Here is a 20,036-nt window from a genome sequence, read left to right on the forward strand (position 1 = left end):
TCTGAGTCTGGTTTTGGTTCCGACTCTTGCTCGGTTCTTCATCGTGATCTTGGTTCGCGTGTTCTACTGGTACCTGCAAGCAAAGCTACACCTTTCTCGGGTGGCTGTGTATTAGTCTGCTCATGAAGTTCAAATTCAGAAAACAATTTGTCTAATCTAATGAAAGATAAATCCTTGGAGACTTTGTAGGCATCTACCATTGATGCCCACAATATACTCCTCGGAAAAGCATTAAGTGCGTACCTTATAATGTCTCTGTTCTCGACCTTTTGCCCGATTGCGTGGAGGGAATTTAGGATGTCTTGTATACGAGCATGAAGTTGGCTGGCCATCTCGTCTTCCTGCATTTTCAAATTATATAATTTATTGAACAAGAGATCTCTCTTGCTTACCTTAGTGTCGGATGTGCCCTCGTGGAGTTCGATCAGCTTCTCCCAAAACTCTTTTGCGCTAGAGAATGGTCCAACTCTGTTGAGTTCCTCCTTGGTCAGTCCGCACTGCAGGGTGCAGGTTGCTCTGTCATCAGCTTCCACCTTCTTGATTAGAGTTGGTTCCCATTTTTCGTAGGGTGTCGGCTTGCCATCTTCATCGGATGGCAATTCTAGTCCAGTCTTGATAATCATCCACGTGTCGAACTGTGTCTTGAGAAAGGTTTCCATTCACCCCTTCCAATATCTGAAGTCTTCTCCGGAGAAAAGTGGGGAGCGAACGGTGCTGAACCCTTCTTGTTGGGCTATTAGTGGTATGCAACAACAAAAAAATAGGAGTATCCCAAGACTAGGTCTTGGATTAGCAGTGCGGGAAGTAAAGTTAAGAATTTGCGAACTCGAGTGGTGTTGCACCAGTCTCGAGCAAAAAACCGATTCAAAAAAATTAATTAGAATATAGCTATTAAGCTAATTCTAATTGACTCCGTAAAACTGAAAATACCACGAAAAAAGATTGCGTAATTGGTGGTTGCACCAGATCAACGTGACCACGCTCTGATACCAATTGTTGGATCAAAAGCGCTAGAGGGGGGTGAATAGCGCTCGTGGCTATTTTTTGCGTTTCAGAATCGTAAATCGTTCGAGTAATCAAATGCAACGGAATAATGAAAAGAAAATAAAGCAACACAAAAGGACACGAGGAGTTACTTGGTTCGGAGCCTGTGGCGACTCCTACTCCAAGGCCCGCGATCGTTGATCGCTTCCGGTGGGCAACAACTATAAGCTTGAAAGTTGTTATTACAAACTAAGTACAATGTAAAAGTAGTAAACAAACTTTATACTGACAACGAAATACTGAAGGCTGAAGCTTTGGGTCGTCGGGATCTCGTTGCAGCACTTCGGGATCGTCTCATAAGCAGCTTGTAGCACAAAGATCGCTTGGAAGAAGTTGTTCTGAGCTGCTGTTCGAAGTCCCCTTATAAACAGTGCTGGAGGCGCCTCAAAGGCTGTTCGAGGCGCCTCAAAGGCTGTTCGAGGCGCCTCCAACGAGTCGATTCAGCCGCGTAGATCAGCGCAGACTCCTTCTGCGCTTATCCTCCTCAAGGTGCCTTAAAGGCCAGTCCAAGGCGCCTTGAACCCCAACTCCAAGGCGCCTTCAAGTCCATATAGGGCGCCTCCAGCGTTTCTAGACAACTGGCTTTGGCTAGCACCCGAGGCGCCTCCAAGCCCCATGGAGGCGCCTCAGACACTGTTTATCCGAGATCTGAGTTGCTCCTTTGTTCCTGCAAATTGTGTTAGTCCCAAACACAAACCTTGCAAAACAAAGTTAGCACAGAAATAATATGATAGATAAACTTGACAGTCATCGAACTGTCCGGGTCTGACTTCAGATTTCCAACCGGATACCCTAGGTCGACCCGACGCCTACTGTTCCCTCTACGAGGAACGCGTCCTCACCTACTCCACTAAGGAGATTTACCTGTTGCCAGTGCGATCCTCCAGATCGACTGGACTTTTGCTCAGCGTTTGAAGCTTCCGGACTTTCTGCTGGACTTTCGCTTCCCGGCTGGTCCAGTCTTTCACCTGGTTCGCGACACCAGTGTTGGTGCAACCTTAGGTCAAGGTTGACCTGGTTGACCCGACTCGAGTTGACCTGACTCGAGTTGTATTTTGATGTTTGACGAGAATAGAAAAGTTGTATCTTGATGTTTGACAAGAATACAAACTTGGGAGATTATGGGTGCAACCTTCGGTCAAGGTTGACCTGGTTGACCCGACTTGAGTTAACTTGATTCGGGAAAAGTCCAAGTATGGAGACTTGGCACGGAAAAGTCCAAGCAGGGAGCTTGGCATGAGAAAAGTCCAAGTATGGAGACTTGGCACGGAAAAGTTCAAGCAGGGAGCTTGGCACGGGAAAAGTCCAAGTATGGAGACTTGGCACGGAAAAGTCCAAGCAGGGAGCTTGGCACGGGAGAAGTCCAAGTATGGAAGCTTGGCATGGGAAGTCGGAGAGGGCTCACTGCTCTCCTGACTAGGTCGAGAGGGCTCGGAGCCTGCCTCGACCGCATGTCCGAGAGGGCTCGGTAGCTCGCTCTCCGGACTAGGCCGAGAGGGCCCTGAGCTCGCTCGACCGACGGGAAGTCGGAGAGGGCCTGAGCTCTGCCTCCTGACTCAGGTCAAAGAGGGCCCTGAGCTCGCTCGGACCGGACGTGGAAGTCGAGAGGCCCAGCTCGCTCTCCTGACCAGGCCGCAGAGGGCCTGTAGCTCGCTCGGATGGACGTGAAGTCGGAGAGGGCCTCGTAGCTCGCTCTCCGGACTAGGTCCGAGAGGGCCCTGGATCGCCGGATCGACGGCGAGCGGGCCGAGCTCGCTCGACCGGACGTGGAAGTCGGAGAGGGCTCAGTGCTCTCCTGACTAGGTCGAGAGGGCTCCTGGAGCTCGCTCTCCGGACCGACGAAGCCCGAGAGGGCTCAAGAGCTCGCTCGGACTAGGCCGAGAGGGCCCGGAGCTTGTTCTCCGGATCGGACGGGAAGTCGGAGAGGGCCTGTGAGCCTGCCTCCGCACTGTCGAGAGGGCCTGTGAGCCTGCCTCGACCGCACAAGTCGGAGAGGGCCTCGGAACTTGTTCTCCTGACCAGGCCGAGAGGGCCCAGAGCTCGCTCTCCGACCGATGAAGTCGGAGAGGGCTCGTAGCTCGTTCTCCGCACTCAGGCCGAGAGGGCCTGTAGCTCGCTCGACCGGACATGGGAAGTCGGAGAGGGCTCGTAGCTCGTTCTCCTGACTAGGTCCGAGAGGGCCTCAGAGCTCGCTCGTGACCGTAGGGTTTAGGTCGAGTCTAAACCGGATCGGCCCGTGACCGATCCAGTGATACGCTGGTTGATTGATCAGTCTGGTGGCTGATCAGTAACCAAACAGTGTGTTTCTGTGAATTACCTGATCGGTCTAGTGACCGATCAGTAATCATACAGAAGCAAAGAAGATCGGGAGAAGAAAGAGGGGGATCGGTCTATGGACCGATCCACCTGAGTCCTGATCGGTCCACAGACCGATCAGAACACTCCTGGACCGATCAGGAGTGTGCCTGATCGGTCCAGGCCCTAGCCGTTGCGACACAACGACTAGTTTATGTGTCTTCTTCTTCGCAGGTTATATAACAGGTCGAGGGCTACAGGAGTCTGGCTAATATAGCTTTCTTCCTTGTTCCTCACACTTGCGATCTGAGCTTTGCTGAGCTCTGTGTTCCTGAAGCTTCGTGTGAGCTTCCCTCGGCTGGTTTGCTGATCAGTTGCTGCTGGCATCGTGAAGTTGTCGCTTCATCGAACTCCAGTCGACAAGAAGGCTAGCAAAGTGTTGTTACATTCATATTCTTCTTATTTTCTTGCTCTATCTTGTACTCCTTTATTGCTGTTGCAAAAGAGTTTGTGGCGAGGTTTCTCCACCCAGAAGGAGTTCATATTATCCGGTTATCCGGGGTCTCATCCACCGATGGATTGATAGGCTTCGTCCACCTTACGGACATGCCGAGGAGTATGAGTATCATCTCCGAACCTCGTTACATCATCGTGTTTGAGGTTTGATCTTCTCCACTTTCGTTTCTACATTGTATTTCCGCTGCGCTAACCTAAATTGTAGAAAGAAACGAAAATTTGGGGTCGGCTATTCACACCCCCCTCTCTAGCCGCATCCGAAGGTCCTAACAAGTGGTATCAGAGCGAGGTTGCTCTTCGTCGGATTAACACCTGGGGGAGCACAAGCTAGAGAATGGATCTACTTGGAGAAGACATCACGATTCCACCCTTCTACGATCGCGACGACTTCGCGTATTGGAAGGTAAGAATGAAGTATTTTCTTATGACTAACCTAGTGAATTGGAATTGTGTACGAGTAGGTTTTACTCCTCCGGTGGATAAAAAGGGAGAACTTCTCGAGAAGAAGAAGTGGACGAAGGAACAAATTCACCAATCCACAATCAACGACGAGGTAACGAAAATCCTTGAATTTTCATTACCTAATGATATCTTGTGTAAGATAGGTGGATACAACGATGCCAAGGAGTTGTGGAACAACTTGGCTAAGTTCCATGAGGAGAGCTCCAATTCAAGTCATGAAGAGGAGTCAAGTGAGCCAAGTAGCTCACATCATGGAGGTATGGAATTAGAAGTTGAGGGCTACTCAACATCTAAGGAAGAAGAGGAGGAGAGTTCTTCATCAAGATTGGTGCAAGAAGAAGCCTCTACCTCCGGAAGGGATAAAGAAGAGAGCGTATATCCATCCTCAACCCTAGGTAACTCAAGCAACTTAATTTCAAATAAATTACATATAATGTGATTTGAGTGTAGGGAATATGGGCATTACAAGAGTAAATGTCCAAAGAGGATTAGGAAGACTCCACCGGCGCCAAAGGTTAAGGAAGCCGGAGTCCCGATACGCAAGGGCAAGGAGCACGTGGTGTGCTTCCAATGCAAGCAAAGGGGACATTATAGGAGCCAATGTCCGAGGGGGAGGCAACCTCACAAGGACAAGAGACCAAGCACATCTATAGGGGGAGCTAAGGCAAACCCTAAGGTACCCTTTAAGGCACATTATTGCAATTCTAATAAGAAACATGCTAGTAGCTTCATTGCAATTGCAATGATAATAAGCATGATAACCATAGAAACCGATACATGTGCTTAGGTGCCAAACATGTTAGTCTAGGTAAGGATAATACTAGAAATGCCAACCCTAGAATTAACTCATCTAAGGTTAAGGAAAACCTAGATAGGAATCCCAAAACAACTAGACATATGCCTAGGAATACCTCAAAGAAAAATGACAAATTAAAACTTGAGGTATTAGAGAAGGAAAATCAAGTCTTAAGGTCAAGACTTGACACTTTAGAAAAGGCCCTTAAGAATTTGGAGAAGTCAACTCTAGGGTCTAAGGGTCAAAAACAAAAGTCCAAGGACATGAGATGTTTGAGTCACAAACCTAAGTCTCAAGTTGTCAAGCCCACTTATCATAATGTTCCATTCGATTATGGAACAAGACCTAGGGCTAGGAAGACCATCACCAAGGTCACAAGGGGAGTCACCCCTAGAGTTGATCTTGATGAGTCCCAAATGACCAAGGCTTTAAAGCCTAGGAGGGTCATTAGGAGGGTTGCTAGGGAAGTCATCCCTAGTGAATATTTAGTGAACCCAATGAGCTCAAATAGGTTTTGGGTTCTTAGGAGCGTGATTCCATCACGCTAGATGGGTTAGGGTGTGCCAACCTTAATTGGATAGGTAGTTAACCTAATCATGGCAAAAGGTGGCATTTTAGGAATTTTCAAGGTGTAATCAAGCCTTGAAAATGAAATTTAAAATTTTACTCATTCCTAAGGTGATTAGGATGTGCCAACCACACTTGAGGAATTTTCTAGGGTCAATCTAATTGGCACATAGTGATCTAAAAATCTTTAGTATATGATTTTAGATCTATTACACTTAGGAATATAGAATTTATGGCAAAATGATCAAAATTATCAAAAATGGCAACTAAGGCTAGAATTAGGTATTTTCTATACCTTTATATGTTATGTGTCATATATTGTTTGCCATATGCCATGTCATGACATCATATTTAGTTTATTGTCATTTGAAATGTCATGATAATGCATAGGTTAGTAACATGTCATGCCTTATTTAAGTTTCATACTTTATGCCATGACATCATGACATTGGCACATATGTTCACTTATGATATTATTTTATGTCATATCATCATCTCTTGCATTTATGATTAATTAAATTGATTTAAGGATAAAAACTTAATTTGATATGGAGATCAAATTATTGTTTAGAAAATGCATGAGAACTTAGCTTAAGATGACCTAAACCCATATCTCACATCAAAATTGACTTGGATGTGTTTGATACACCTTAGATGTGTGTGAGATATTAGGATTATGAGTTAGGATCAAGGTGCATAGTTCTTGTACCTAGATGAGCCTAATTCGAAATTGAGGATCATAGGGAAAGCTTGCGTACAAGTCATGTACACTTAGCCCTAAGATTGTGGTCCTAAATTAAATGGTTTAAAATCATTTCAAAATTGATTTGAAAAACCTTGATGAAGCTTTTCTAGTGATAGCATTCATCATTGAGCAAGTTGATACAAAGATGGATTAACCTTGAACTATTTCAAAGTCTTTCGAACTTTATATCAAGATTTAAAAATGGAAGTTATTTTCATAGAAAACTATTTTTCCATGATAATATATGTTATGAGGAATGTATCCTCAAAATTTTACAATTTTTGGAATTTTTTGTGATTTTTTAGGGGTTTCTGAATGTCGGGAGAAAAATCAGAAATTCCTATCAGAGCTTTGTGGACCGATCAGAGGGGATGCTGATCGGTCCAGGGAGGTCTGGATCGGTCATTGGACCGATCCAGGGAAGTGTGGATCGGTCTGGTGACCGATCCAGTAAAGGGCTGAGCGTGCCAAATGCTGATTTTCGCCTGTTGTCTGAAATTTCAACTATGGAAGTTGTGTTTTAGATTTCTAAAGGGTTGAAACTCTCCAAGACATTGTTGGTGCAATGGTCAAGGGGGAGTTGACCTTTAGGAGGAGTTTTACCTATTGGTAAAGGGGGAGTTGACCTTTAGGGGGAGTTTTTACTCGCCAAAGTTTGAGTGATATGAGATTATCACTAAGTTGATTGTTGACCTTAGTATCAAGGGGAAAATTAAGGGTTTCAATGAAAGGTATGGGACTTTCATTAGGAAGAAACTCTTGACCTTGATTCACTCTTTTTGATGTGTGTCAAAAAGGGGGAAAATGTTTAGAAAATGTTCAAGGAAGAACATTGGAGTTTGGGGAGAATGTTCAAGGAAGAACATTGATTGGAGAACTATTGGAAAACCTAAGTTAGGTTATCGGGTTAACCTAACTTGATTATGGTTTTTGTCAAACATCAAAAAGGGGGAGATTGTTGGTGCAACCTTAGGTCAAGGTTGACCTGGTTGACCCGACTCGAGTTGACCTGACTCGAGTTGTATTTTGATATTTGACGAGAATAGAAAAGTTGTATCTTGATGTTTGACAAGAATACAAACTTGGGAGATTGTGGGTGCAACCTTCGGTCAAGGTTGACTTGGTTGACCCGACTTGAGTTAACTTGATTCGAGAAAAGTCCAAGTATGGAGACTTGGCACGGAAAAGTCCAAGCAGGGAGCTTGGCATGGGAAAAGTCCAAGTATGGAGACTTGGCACGGAAAAGTCCAAGCAGGGAGCTTGGCACGGGAAAAGTCCAAGTATGGAGACTTGACACGGAAAAGTCCAAGCAGGGAGCTTGGCACGGGAGAAGTCCAAGTATGGAAGCTTGGCATGGGAAGTCGGAGAGGGCTCGGCACTGCCTCCTGACTAGGTCGAGAGGGCTCTGAGCTCGCTCCTGGACTGCACAGGGCCGGAGAGGGCTCAGCTCGCTCTCCTGACTCAGGTCGAGAGGGCCCTGAGCTCATTCTCCGACCGGACGGAAGCCTGGAGAGGGCTCCAGCTGCCTCCTGACCAGGTCGAGAGGCCCAGCTCGCTCTCCGGACCGGACGTGGAAGTCGGAGAGGGCTCCTGAGCCTGCCTCCTGACTCAGGTCGAGATGGCTCGAGCTCAGATCCTGACCAGGCCGAGAGGGCCTGGAGCCTCGCTCTGACCTGACGGTCGAGAGGGCTCGGAGCTCGCTCTCGGACCGGACGTGGAAGTCGGAGAGGGCTTGGTAGCTGCCTCCTGACCAGGCCGAGAGGGCTTGGGAGCTCGCTCCGGACCGGACGAGTCGGAGAGGGCTTGGTAGCTCGCTCTCAGACTAGGCCGAGAGGGCCCTGGAGCCTGCTCTGGACCGAATGTGGAAGCGGAGAGGGCTCGATGCCTTCGCCCTGACTAAGTCAAAGAGGGCTCGGGAGCCGCTCTCCGACCGCACTCGGCCGCAGGGCCGTGCTCGCCTCTGACCAGGCCGAGAGGGCACGGAGCTCGCTCGGACCGGATGAAGTCGAGAGGGCTGAGCTCATTCTCCGCACTAGGCCGAGAGGGCTCGGAGCTCGCTCGACCGGACATGGGAAGTCAAGAGGGCTCGTAGCTCGCTCTCCGGCCTAGGTCCGAGAGGCCTAGCACGCTCGTGACCGTAGGGTTTAGGGTGGAGTCTAAACCGGATCGACCCGTGACCGATTCGATACGTTGGTTGATCGATCGGTCCGTGACCGATCAAGAACCAAACAAAGGTGTTTCTATGAATTACCTGACGGTCCGATGACCATCAGAATCATGCCAAGAAGATCGGGAGAAGAAAGAGGGGGATCGGTCTGTGGACCGATCCACCTGAGTCCTGATCGGTCCACAGACCGATCACAACACTCCTGGACCGATCAGGAGTGTGCCTAATCGGTCCAGGCCCTAGCCGTTGCGACACAACGGTTAGTTTATGTGTCTTCTTCTTCGCAGGTTATATAACAGGTCAAGGGCTACAGGAGTCTGGCTAATATAGCTTTCTTCCTTGTTCCTCACACTTACGATCTGAGCTTTGCTGAGCTCTGTGTTCCTGAAGCTTCGTGTGAGCTTCCCTCGGCTGGTTTGCTGATCAGTTGCTGCTGGCATCGTGAAGTTGTCGCTTCATCGAACTTCAGTCGACAAGAAGGCAAGCAAAGTGTTGTTACATTCATATTCTTCTTGTTTTCTTGCTCTATCTTGTACTCCTTTATTGCTGTTGCAAAAGAGTTTGTGGCGAGGTTTCTCCACCCAGAAGGAGTTCATATTAGCCGGTTATCCGGGGTCTCATCCACCGACGGATTGATAGGCTTCGTCCACCTTACGGACACGCCGATGAGTAGGAGTCTCCGAACCTCGTTACATCATCATGTTTGAGGTTTGATCTTCTCCACTTTCGTTTGTATATTGTATTTCCGCTGCGCTAACCTAAATTGTAGGAAGAAACGAAAATTTGGGGTCGGCTATTCACACCCCCCCTCTCTAGCGCATCCGAAGTGTTGGTGCAACCTTAGGTCAAGGTTGACCTGGTTGACCCGACTCGAGTTGACTTGACTCGAGTTGTATTTTGATGTTTGACTTGGGAAGATTGTTGATGCAACCTTAGGTCAAGATTGACCTAGTTGAGTTGCATGTTGATGTTTGACACTCGTGGAAGAGTTGTATTCTTGATGTGAGACAAGAATAGATGGTTGGGAGATTATTGGTGCAACCCTAGGTCAAGGTTGACCTGGTTGACCTGAAAAGTCCAAGTATGGAGACTTGGCAAACGGAAAAGTCCAAGCAGGGAGCTTGGCACGCGAAAAGTCCAAGTATGGAGACTTGGCAAAAGTCCAAGTACGGAGACTTGGCACGGGAAAAGTCCAAGCAGTAGCTTGGCACGCGGAAAGTCCAAGTATGGAGACTTGCACGGGAAAGTCCAAACAGGGAGTTTGCACGGAGAAAGTCCCGTGAGTGAAGCCAGCAATGGAAGTCCCGTGAGTGAAGCCAGCTAGAGAGTACGGTGAGTGAAGCCGGGCAGGGAAAGACCTAGTGAGTGAAGCTAGGCAGGAAATCCTGAGTGAGGCGGTGAAAATCCTAGTGAGTGAAGCTAGGTGAAAGGGAAAGTCCCGTGAGTGAAGCGGTGAAAGTCCCGTGAGTGAAGCCAGAAGGGGAAAGTCCTAACCGGATGTTAGGCAGTGGAAATCCGGTGAGGAAGCCGTGAAAGTCCCGTAAGTGAAGTCGCAGGAAAATCCGGATGGATCGGGATGATCGGACATCCGTGTTGAGGAAAGTCCAAGTAGGTCAAAGGGATTGACCGACACTTGGTGGAGTTCTAGCAGGTCAAGGGAGTGACCGGATGCTAGGGATGAAGTACCAATAGGTCAAGGTTGACCGGATATTGGTTCGAAGTCTTGGGACTTGGTTTGGGCCAAACCCAAGCTCTGGATCGGTCACCGGATCGATCCAGGTTTTGTTTGCCTCGATCGGTGCGGTGACCGATCGATATCAACAAGTTTCGCCATCGATCGGCCCGTGACCGATCGCCAGCGAACAGAGGCAAGAGAGGCAGCCGATCGTCCACGCATCGATCAGTTATGTCCCGATCGGTCGGGGACCGATCGAGACAATGTCGCCGAGAAAGCAGGGTTGGGATCGGTCCGGACCGATCCAGGGCTCGATCGGTCCACGCACCGATCGTAACCCGCATGTAAGGTGGGCGAAGAAAGTCGACGGTCCGGGACCGATCAGAATAGGTCCTGATCGGTCCCCTGACCGATCCAGGCACTAGCCGTTGCGTCGCAACGGCTAGATTTCTTCTGTAGTTTCTTCGCTGTTTTCTTCGCAGGTATAAAGGGGTCGAAGGCTGCTGCTGCGCGATAACTCTTCTTCCTTCTTGCTGTTCTAAGTGCTGCTGTGCTTGAGCTTTGTTGAGCTCGCGTGAGCTTCCGGCTGGGTTCCTGCTGTTGTAGGCGTCGCGTGAAGTTGCTGCTTCACCTCCAGTCGACAAGAAAGCAAGCAATTGGTAGAGTGCGATTGTGTTCATATTGTATTGCTTTTCTTACTGCTCTTGTACACTTTGTTTGCTGTTGCAAACGTTTGTGGCGAGGTTTCTCCACCCACAAGGAGTATATTGTATTAGCCGGTTCTCCGGGGACTCATCCACCGACGGATTGACCGGACTCGTCCACCTTACGGACACGCCGAGGAGTAGGAGCCCTAATCTCCGAACCTCGTTACATCCTCGTGTTAAGGTTTGGTTTTCTTCTCTTTCGTTTCTTTGTATTTTCCGCTGCGACTAACCTAATTGTAGGAAGAAACGAGAGCGATTTGGGGCGGCTATTCACACCCCCCTCTCTAGCCGTACGAAAGAACCTAATAAGTGGTATCAGAGCGAGGCCGCTCTTCATCGGATTCACACCCGTGGGAGCACAAGCTAGAGATGGATCAATTTGGAGAAGACATCACCATTCCACCCTTCTACAACGACAACTTCGCATATTGGAAGGTAAGGATGATGTATTTTCTTAGGACTAATATGTGGAACTGGTTTTGTGTACAAGAAGGGTTTACTCCTCCAATGGATAAAGAAGGAGAGCCTCTAGAGAAGAACAAGTGGACGAAGGAACAAGTCCACCAATTCACGATCAACAATGAGGTAACTAAAACAATTGAATTTTCATTACCTACTAGTGTTTTGTGTAAGATAGGTAAATACAACAATGCCAAGGAGTTGTGGGATAACTTGGCCAAGTACCATGAGGAGAGCTCCACTTCAAGCCATGAAGAGGAGCCTAGTGAGCCAAGTAGCTCACATCATGGAGGGAGCGAATTGGGAGTTGAGGGCTACTCAACATCCAAGGAAGAAGAGGAGGAGAGTTCCTCTTGTTCAAGTTCGGAGCAAGAAGAAGCATCTACCTCCGGAAGGGATGAAGAAGAAAGCTCATCTACATACACAACCCTAGGTAACTCAAACACTGTGATTTCAAGCAAATTACACATAATGTGTTTTGAGTATAGGAAGTTTGGGCACTACAAGAGTAAGTGTCCAAAGAGGGTTAGAAAGACTCCACCGGCGCCAAAGATCAAGGAAGTCGGAGTCCCAACACGCAAGGGCAAGGAGCACGTGGTGTGCTTCCAATGCAAGCGAAGGGGACATTATCGGAGTCAATGTCCGAGGGGGAGGCAATCTCACAAGGACAAGAGACCGAGCACGTCGATAGGGGGAGCTAAGGCAAACCCTAAGGTAACATTTAAGGCACACTCTTGCAATAATAATAAGACTCATGCTAGTAGTTTTATTGCAATTGTCAAGAATGATAAGCATGATAATTCTAGGAACCAATATATGTGCTTAGGTGCCAAAGATGTTAGTCTAGATAAGGATAACACTAGGAAAGCTAACCCTAGGATCAACCCATCTAAGGCTAAGGATAACCTAGGTAGGAATCCTAAATCAACTAGACATATGCCTAGGAATACCTCAAGGAAGAGTGATAAATCAAAAATTGAGGTATTAGAGAAGGAGAATCAAGTCTTGAAGTCAAGACTTGATACTTTGGAAAAGACTCTTAAGAACATGGAGAAGTCATCTCTAGGGTTTAAGAGTCAAAAACCCAAGTCCAAGGACAAGAAAGGTTTGGGTCACAAACCTAAGTCCCAAATGGTCAAGCCCACTTATCATAATGTTCCATTCGATTATGGAACAAAACCTAGGGCTAGGAAGACCATTACCAAGGTTACAAGGGGAGTCACCCCTATAGTTGACCTTGACGAGACCCAAATGACCAAGGCTTCAAAGCCTAAGAGGGTCATTAGGAGGGTTGCTAGGGAAGTCATCCCTAGTGAATATTTAGTGAACCCAATGAGCTCAAATAGGTATTGGGTTCCTAGGAGCATTTTCTCTACCCCATAGATGGGTTAGAGAGTGTCAACTCCAATAAGAAGGGTAGTTAACCCAACTTTGAGGAAATTGACACTCAAGGAGCATTTTCAAGGTTTTTGGAAACCTTTGAAAATGAAATGGAATAATCTTTATCATTCACTCCTTGGAAGAGTAAAGTGTGCCAAAGTGAGAATATATTAATCTTACTTTAATGTGACACAATTTGGAAAACCTAGAGAAATATCAAATTGGGATTTTGATATTCTCTTAGGTAATCAAGGCAATCCGGGCCTTAACTTAGAAGTGCTACTCTTGTAGAATTTTAAATGGTATAAATCAAACAAGAGATCAAGAAATGTCAATTTGGGTTTTGACATTTCCTTGGAGCACTTTGGGCAATCTAGGATTAGAATTTAAGTTAGCTAAGTGATTAAGGATACTTAGATAGGTAATCTAGGTATTTTATTTGTGTTAACTTACCATGGTTGTTTGCCATATGCCATGTCATGACATCATATTTAATTTATGATCATTTGAAATGCCATGATAATGCTTAGGTAATAATATGTCATGTGTTAGTTTAGTTTCAAACTTTATGCCATGACATCATGACATTGGCACATGTTTTCATTTATGATACCATTTTATGCCATGTCATCATCTCTTGCATTAATAATCAATTGAATTGATTTAAGGACAAACATATAATTTGATATTGAGATCAAATTGGTGTTTAGAAAATGCATGAGAACTTAGCCTAAGTTGACCTTAACCCATATCTCACATCAAAATTGACTTGGATGTGTTTGATACACTTTAGATGTGTGTGAGATATTAGGATCATGAGTTAGGATCAAGGTGCATAGGTTTTGTACCTAGATGAGCCTAATTCAAGAAAATAGGGATCATAGGGAAAGCTTGTGTACAAGTCATGTACATTTAGCCCTAAGATTATGGTCCTAAATTCAAATGGTTTTAAAAGCATTTTAAAATTGATTTGGAAAACCTTGATGAAGCCATCTTAGTGATTGCATTCATCATTGAACATTATGATACAAAGTTGAGTTAAACTTGAATTATTTCAAAGTTTTTGAACTTTGTATCAAGATTGAAAAATGGAAGTTATTTTCATAGAAAACTATTTTTCCATGATAGTGTATGACATGAGGAATGTATCCTCAAAGTTTCGTAATTTTTCGAATTTTCTGGAATTTTCTAGGAGTTTCGAATTTCGGGAAGGAAATTTCAGAAATCTGTGGACCGATCCGAACTCCTCCCGGAGAGAAATCAGAAATCTCTGGATTTCAGAGGCTGGATCGGTCACCGGACCGATCCAGGGAAGGCTGGATCGGTCTGGGGACCGATCCAGAGGGGTTCTGATCGGTCCGGGGACCGATCATGGCGTGCCAACCTGCTGAATTTCAGCTGTTGTCTGAAATTTCAGTTATGGAAGTTGTGATTTTGATTTCTAAAGGTTTGGAACTCTCAAAGACATTGTTGGTGCAATGGTCAAGGGGGAGTTGACCTTTAAGGGGGAGTTTTTACCTAATTGTCAAGGGGGAGTTGACTTTTAGGGGGAGTTTTTACTCCTTAAAACTTTTGAGGATTAGTGATATGAGATTATCACTAAGTTGATTGTTGAGTTTAGTATCAAGGGGAAATTAAGAGTTTCAATGAAAGGTATGAGACTTTCATTAGGAAGAAACTTTGACCTTGATATCCTCCTTTTGATGTGTGTCAAAAGGGAGAGTGTTTATTGGAGAACCCAAGTTAGGTTATCGGGTTAACCTAAGCTAGGGAAGAATGTCAAGGAATGTTCAAGGAAGAACATTGGAATTCTTTTGATGTGTGTCAAAAGGGGAGAACCATTGGAGAACCCAAGTTAGGTTATCGGGTTAACCTAAGGGGAGAATGTCCGGAGAATGTTCAAGGAAAGAACATTGGACATTGGAAGATGGTTGAAAACCTAAGTTAGGTTATCGGGTTAACCTAACTTGATTATAGTTTTGTCAAACATCAAAAGGGGAGATTGTTGGTGCAACCTTAGGTCAAGGTTGACCTGGTTGACCCGACTCGAGTTGACTTGACTCGAGTTGTATTTTGATGTTTGACTTGGGAAGATTGTTGATGCAACCTTAGGTCAAGATTGACCCAGTTGAGTTGCATGTTGATGTTTGACACTGTGGAAGAGTTGTATTCTTGATGTGAGACAAGAATAGATGGTTGGGAGATTATTGGCAACCCCAGGTCAAGGTTGACCGGTTGACTGAAAAGTCCAAGTATGGAGACTTGGCAACGGAAAAGTCCAAGCAGGAGCTTGACTCGCGAAAAGTCCAAGTATGGAGACTTGGCATCGAAAAGTCCAAGCACGGAGACTTGGCACGGGAAAAGTCCAAGGTAGACAGCACGCGGAAAGTCCAAGTATGGAGACTTGGCACGGGAAAGTCCAAACAGGAGTTTGCACGGAGAAAGTCCCGTGAGTGAAGCCGGCAATTGGAAAGTCCCGTGAGTGAAGCCAGGCAGGAGAAAGTCCCGTGAGTGAAGCCAGGGGAAAGACCTAGTGAGTGAAGCTAGCAACCGAAGTGAGGCCGGTGAAAATCCTAGTGAGTGAAGCTAGGTGAAAGGGAAAGTCCCGGTGAGTGAAGCTGTGAAAGTCCCGTGAGTGAAGCCAGGGGGAAAGTCCTGGTGATGTTAGCAGGAATCCTGGTGAGTGAAGCTGGTGAAAGTCCCGTAAGTGAAGCCGTGCAGGAAAATCCGATGGATCGGGGATGATCGGACATCCGGTGTTGAGAAAGTCCAAGTAGGTCAAAGGGATTGACCGACACTTGGTGGAGTTCTAGCAGGTCAAGGAGTGACCAGATGCTAGGGATGAAGTACCAATAGGTCAAAGTTGACCGGATATTGGTTTGGAAGTCTTGGGACTTGGTTTGGGCCAAACCCAAGCTTCGGATCGGTCACCGCATCGATCCGGATATTTGTTGCTCGATCGGTCCGTGACCGATCGATATCGAAGTTTCATCGATCGGCCCGTGACCGATCGCAAGCAACAGAGGCAAGAGAGGCAGCCGATCGTCCACGCATCGACAAAGCGTCCCGATCGGTCCGGGACCGATCGAGACAATGTCGCTGAGAAAGCAGGTTGGGACCGTGGACCGATCTGGGCTCGATCGGTCCACGCATCGATCGTAACCCGCATGTAGGTGGGCAGTCAGGAAGAAAGCTGATCGGTCCGGGACCGATCGTAATAGGTCCCGATCGGTCCCCGACCGATTCAGTACTAGCCGCGCCGCGCCGCCAGATTTCTTCCGTAGTTTCTTCTCGGCTATTGGGTGAAGGGGTCGCCGCGCATGGCGTACAAGACCCGCTATCAACCGCTGGAGGCTCTGGAGCTCGCGTGAGCTTCCGGCTGGGTTCCTGCTGTTGTAGGCGTCGCGTGAAGTTGCTGCTTCACCTCCAGTCGACAAGAAAGCAAGCAATTGGTAGAGTGCGATTGTGTTCATATTGTATTGCTTTTCTTACTGCTCTTGTACACTTTGTTTGCTGTTGCAAACGTTTGTGGCGAGGTTTCTCCACCCACAAGGAGTATATTGTATTAGCCGGTTCTCCGGGGACTCATCCACCGACGGATTGACCGGACTCGTCCACCTTACGGACACGCCGAGGAGTAGGAGCCCTAATCTCCGAACCTCGTTACATCCTCGTGTTAAGGTTTGGTTTTCTTCTCTTTCGTTTCTTTGTATTTTCCGCTGCGACTAACCTAATTGTAGGAAGAAACGAGAGCGATTTGGGGCGGCTATTCACACCCCCCTCTCTAGCCGTACGAAAGAACCTAACACGAAGGTCCTAACAACCAGGACTTTCCACCTAGGGTTACCCCCTAGGAATTTTGCCTGAAGCTCTCGACCCGCCAAGACTTTCCGCATAGGGTTACCACCCCCTATGACCTAGAGTTTCCATCCCCTAGGGTTTTCCACTTGCCTAACCGCAGCTAGGACTTTCCTGAAACACTCAATCAAGTGCATTAGATCACAAAACAACTTAACTTTGAATTCCTTTGCCATTATCAAAACAACGGTCGATCGTCGGATGCTTCCCACACCAACAAAAACTACCCAAAAAAAGAAAAAAAATATTATAAAAACAAAAACTAAAGAATAAAAAAATCTCATAGTAAAATAATTATTAGCTAAAACGGAATCCATGCTATATAATTAGGCATGCATAGTGTGTGAATCATGTAAATATCATGAAGTCACTGAAATGTATGAGAAATGAATGGAGAGAAGATTTTCATGAAGTTGTTTCCTCAAATATTATTTATACACCATTTGAGGTATCTTGAGAGGAATTCCAAGTTGTGTCTGTTGGCTCGAGTGATGTAATAGGTGTGGTAAGATTTGCCAAGTATTGGATGTGGCTGAGAAAATCATCCTCCATAGCATCATCAGAAATGTCCATGGACTGGGGTACAGAGGTTCATGGGTTTGTAGTCTCTGCATGTTTTTCTGATAGACATTCCTGCAGGAGTATGGTATCCTCGAGACAGACAGAGACCATATGTTTTTCGATTGGCAAAAGTTTGGAAAAAATAAGGAGTTGTTTATCAGTTACCTCATCTTCCCATGATGGCTCAGGTAACTTTAGATCCGGGAGAGGATCTGGAATTGTATAATTTACGTAATAATCAAATTTACCACTGAGTTATCCTAAAGTATCCCATCGCCCTTGAGATGTCAGTTTTTGTTTGGATTTCCTTCTTCCATGCTTAGGCTTTGTAGGTTGACTCTAGGTGGTTGAGTCAAAACATTCATTGCCTCTTTCGGTTTTGGTGAGGCTGCTGACTTCGTAAATTTCAGGCATAATGATTCTTTCAAAGATAATTTGTACAAAGCAATCTCCTTGTTTGATTTGGATAATAGAGTCTGTATGATTAAAAATCATAATCAGAATTTCACCTCGATAATCACAATCAATAACTCTCGCACTAATATCAAGGCCAAATTTCCATGCGACGCTTGATCGTGCTACTATACGACCATAGGATCCCCAATAAATTTTCAGGCTTAGTCCGGTATGCATCAGATCTCACCCTCTGAGCTCTATTATGCATGCTTTGCTAGCCGTGAGATTGAAACCTACAGCACTAGAAGTTTTTTGTTGTGAAATAACTACAAATGGGGATAATTTTTTTACCAGAGATAAACACTTTGTTAGGGTTCATTCTCAAGCATAACATATTATATATTATATTAGATATTCATGTTAAATATTAGGCAAAAATAGAAAGACTTCCTTTACTTTTAAAATCATTAAGACCGTGCCTTACCAACTATACTATTTTTATTATTATATCTTATCTATATTTCTCATTTAAAACTTGAACTGGGACGCATTGTAATAGCTACGGAATTATAACGGTTGTACAGTTATAACAACTATATTTTCTAGTTGTATATATTTATAGCAACAATATAATTATAGTAGTTATGAAATTGTACTTGTTATAATATAGAATTAGATAAGTTTTGAAAAAGCTATAATTTTTATTCAGATTAAATCATAGAATGTACAATATATACAATCGAAGTTCATTTAGAGAATTACATTTATTATCGAGTGTAACAATAATAATTCAGTTTTAAATCTAAAAAATATTATTTAGAATCTTTTGGAGGCTCTGAAGAATTTTAGTCATTTTTATTAAGATTATTTTTTATATTGTAATAATTATTAAATCGTAATTGCTACAACTGTTGTAGTTGTAGCATCTACGTTTTCATAGCTATTTCGTAGCTGCTATAACTACAAATTATAACTGTTGTAGTTGTAGCAATTCCGAAATCATAAAAAAAAATGTGATATTGGCACATTAAAGACCCTCTCACGACCGTCCCATGCTATTGAGAGGGAGTTTGATAGAAACCCAAATTAACAAGTATATAGATGGGGATCCACAAAGATAATAAAATCCCTTGGTGAGGTTCAACTCCCAACTACTATAGTTATTATCATATGCACTTACTAACTGAGCCAGTCCTCATAGTTGTTATTGTTGGGATTCAATCAAAGTCCCACATTGAAAAGATTTGGTAAAGATTATGGGGTTAAAAGGATGCATGATATCTCTATTGGGATGAGGTCTTTTGGGGAGAACCCAAGAGCAAAGCCATGAGGGCCTAGGCCCAATGTGGACATCTTTTGAGCACAACAAATAGTATCAAAGTCACGATCCAAACCAGATGCCATGTGGGGTGACCTTGAACGAAGTTAAGGGTGGGCCTAAGTAGGTCAGGGTGACCGGATGCTTGCGAGGAGGGCCTCGAGCAGGTCAGGGTGACCAGATGTTCGCGGGGAGCTTGGAGCAAGTTAGGGTGATCAGATACTTGTGGGAGGGGAGGCCCGGAGTAGGTCAGGATGACCGGGTGCTTATGGGAAAGGCCCCGAAGCAGGTCAGGGTGACTGGATGTTCGCATGGAGGCCCGAAGTAGGTCAAGGTGATCGAATGCTTGCGGGGAGACCTAGAGCTAGTCAGGATGACCAGATGCTCGCGGGGAGGCTCATTCCATAAGAGTAATTATGGTCCTTCGTTTAAGGGGAGGATTGTTGGGATTCAATTAAAATCTCACATTGGAAAGATTTGATAAAAATCATGGGATTAAAATGATACATGATATCTTCATTGGGATGAAGTCTTTCGAGGAGAGCCCAAGAGTAAGGCCCAATATGAATATCCTTTAGGTATAATAGTTATAATATGTGTAATAATTATGATTTTATAGTTGTTATGACATGATGGATCTATTTAAAATTTAGATGAGAGATATAGACGAGGTCATTTTAAATGAACGAAGGCACTCTTTTCATTATAAAAAAAAAAAAAAATCAAAGTAACGATCTAAAAAAATGCCTTCATATTTTTGCCCTTAAATATTTGCCACAATATCAGATATTTCCTTCTTCAAAATTTAAAATATTAGAGGAAATTAAAATTAAAATTTATATTGTTTTATTTTAAAAAGTTGGAGTTAAATTTTTACCACTGATCGTCGAATAAATTTGTTACTCTAAATTTTTATTGGAAATTAAAACTAAAAGGGTCTATTAAAATTAGATTTTTAATGACTTTTAATGATTCTTCTAAAATTTAAAAATTTAGAAGTATTGAAATTAGACTTTTATAAACTCTTTACAAATTTAGCGATATTCAAAATAGAATTTTAAAGAGTTATAAAAAATCATGTGGTATTCAA

This window comes from Zingiber officinale, chromosome 2A (assembly GCF_018446385.1).
Source record: "Zingiber officinale cultivar Zhangliang chromosome 2A, Zo_v1.1, whole genome shotgun sequence".
NCBI lineage: Eukaryota > Viridiplantae > Streptophyta > Magnoliopsida > Zingiberales > Zingiberaceae > Zingiber > Zingiber officinale.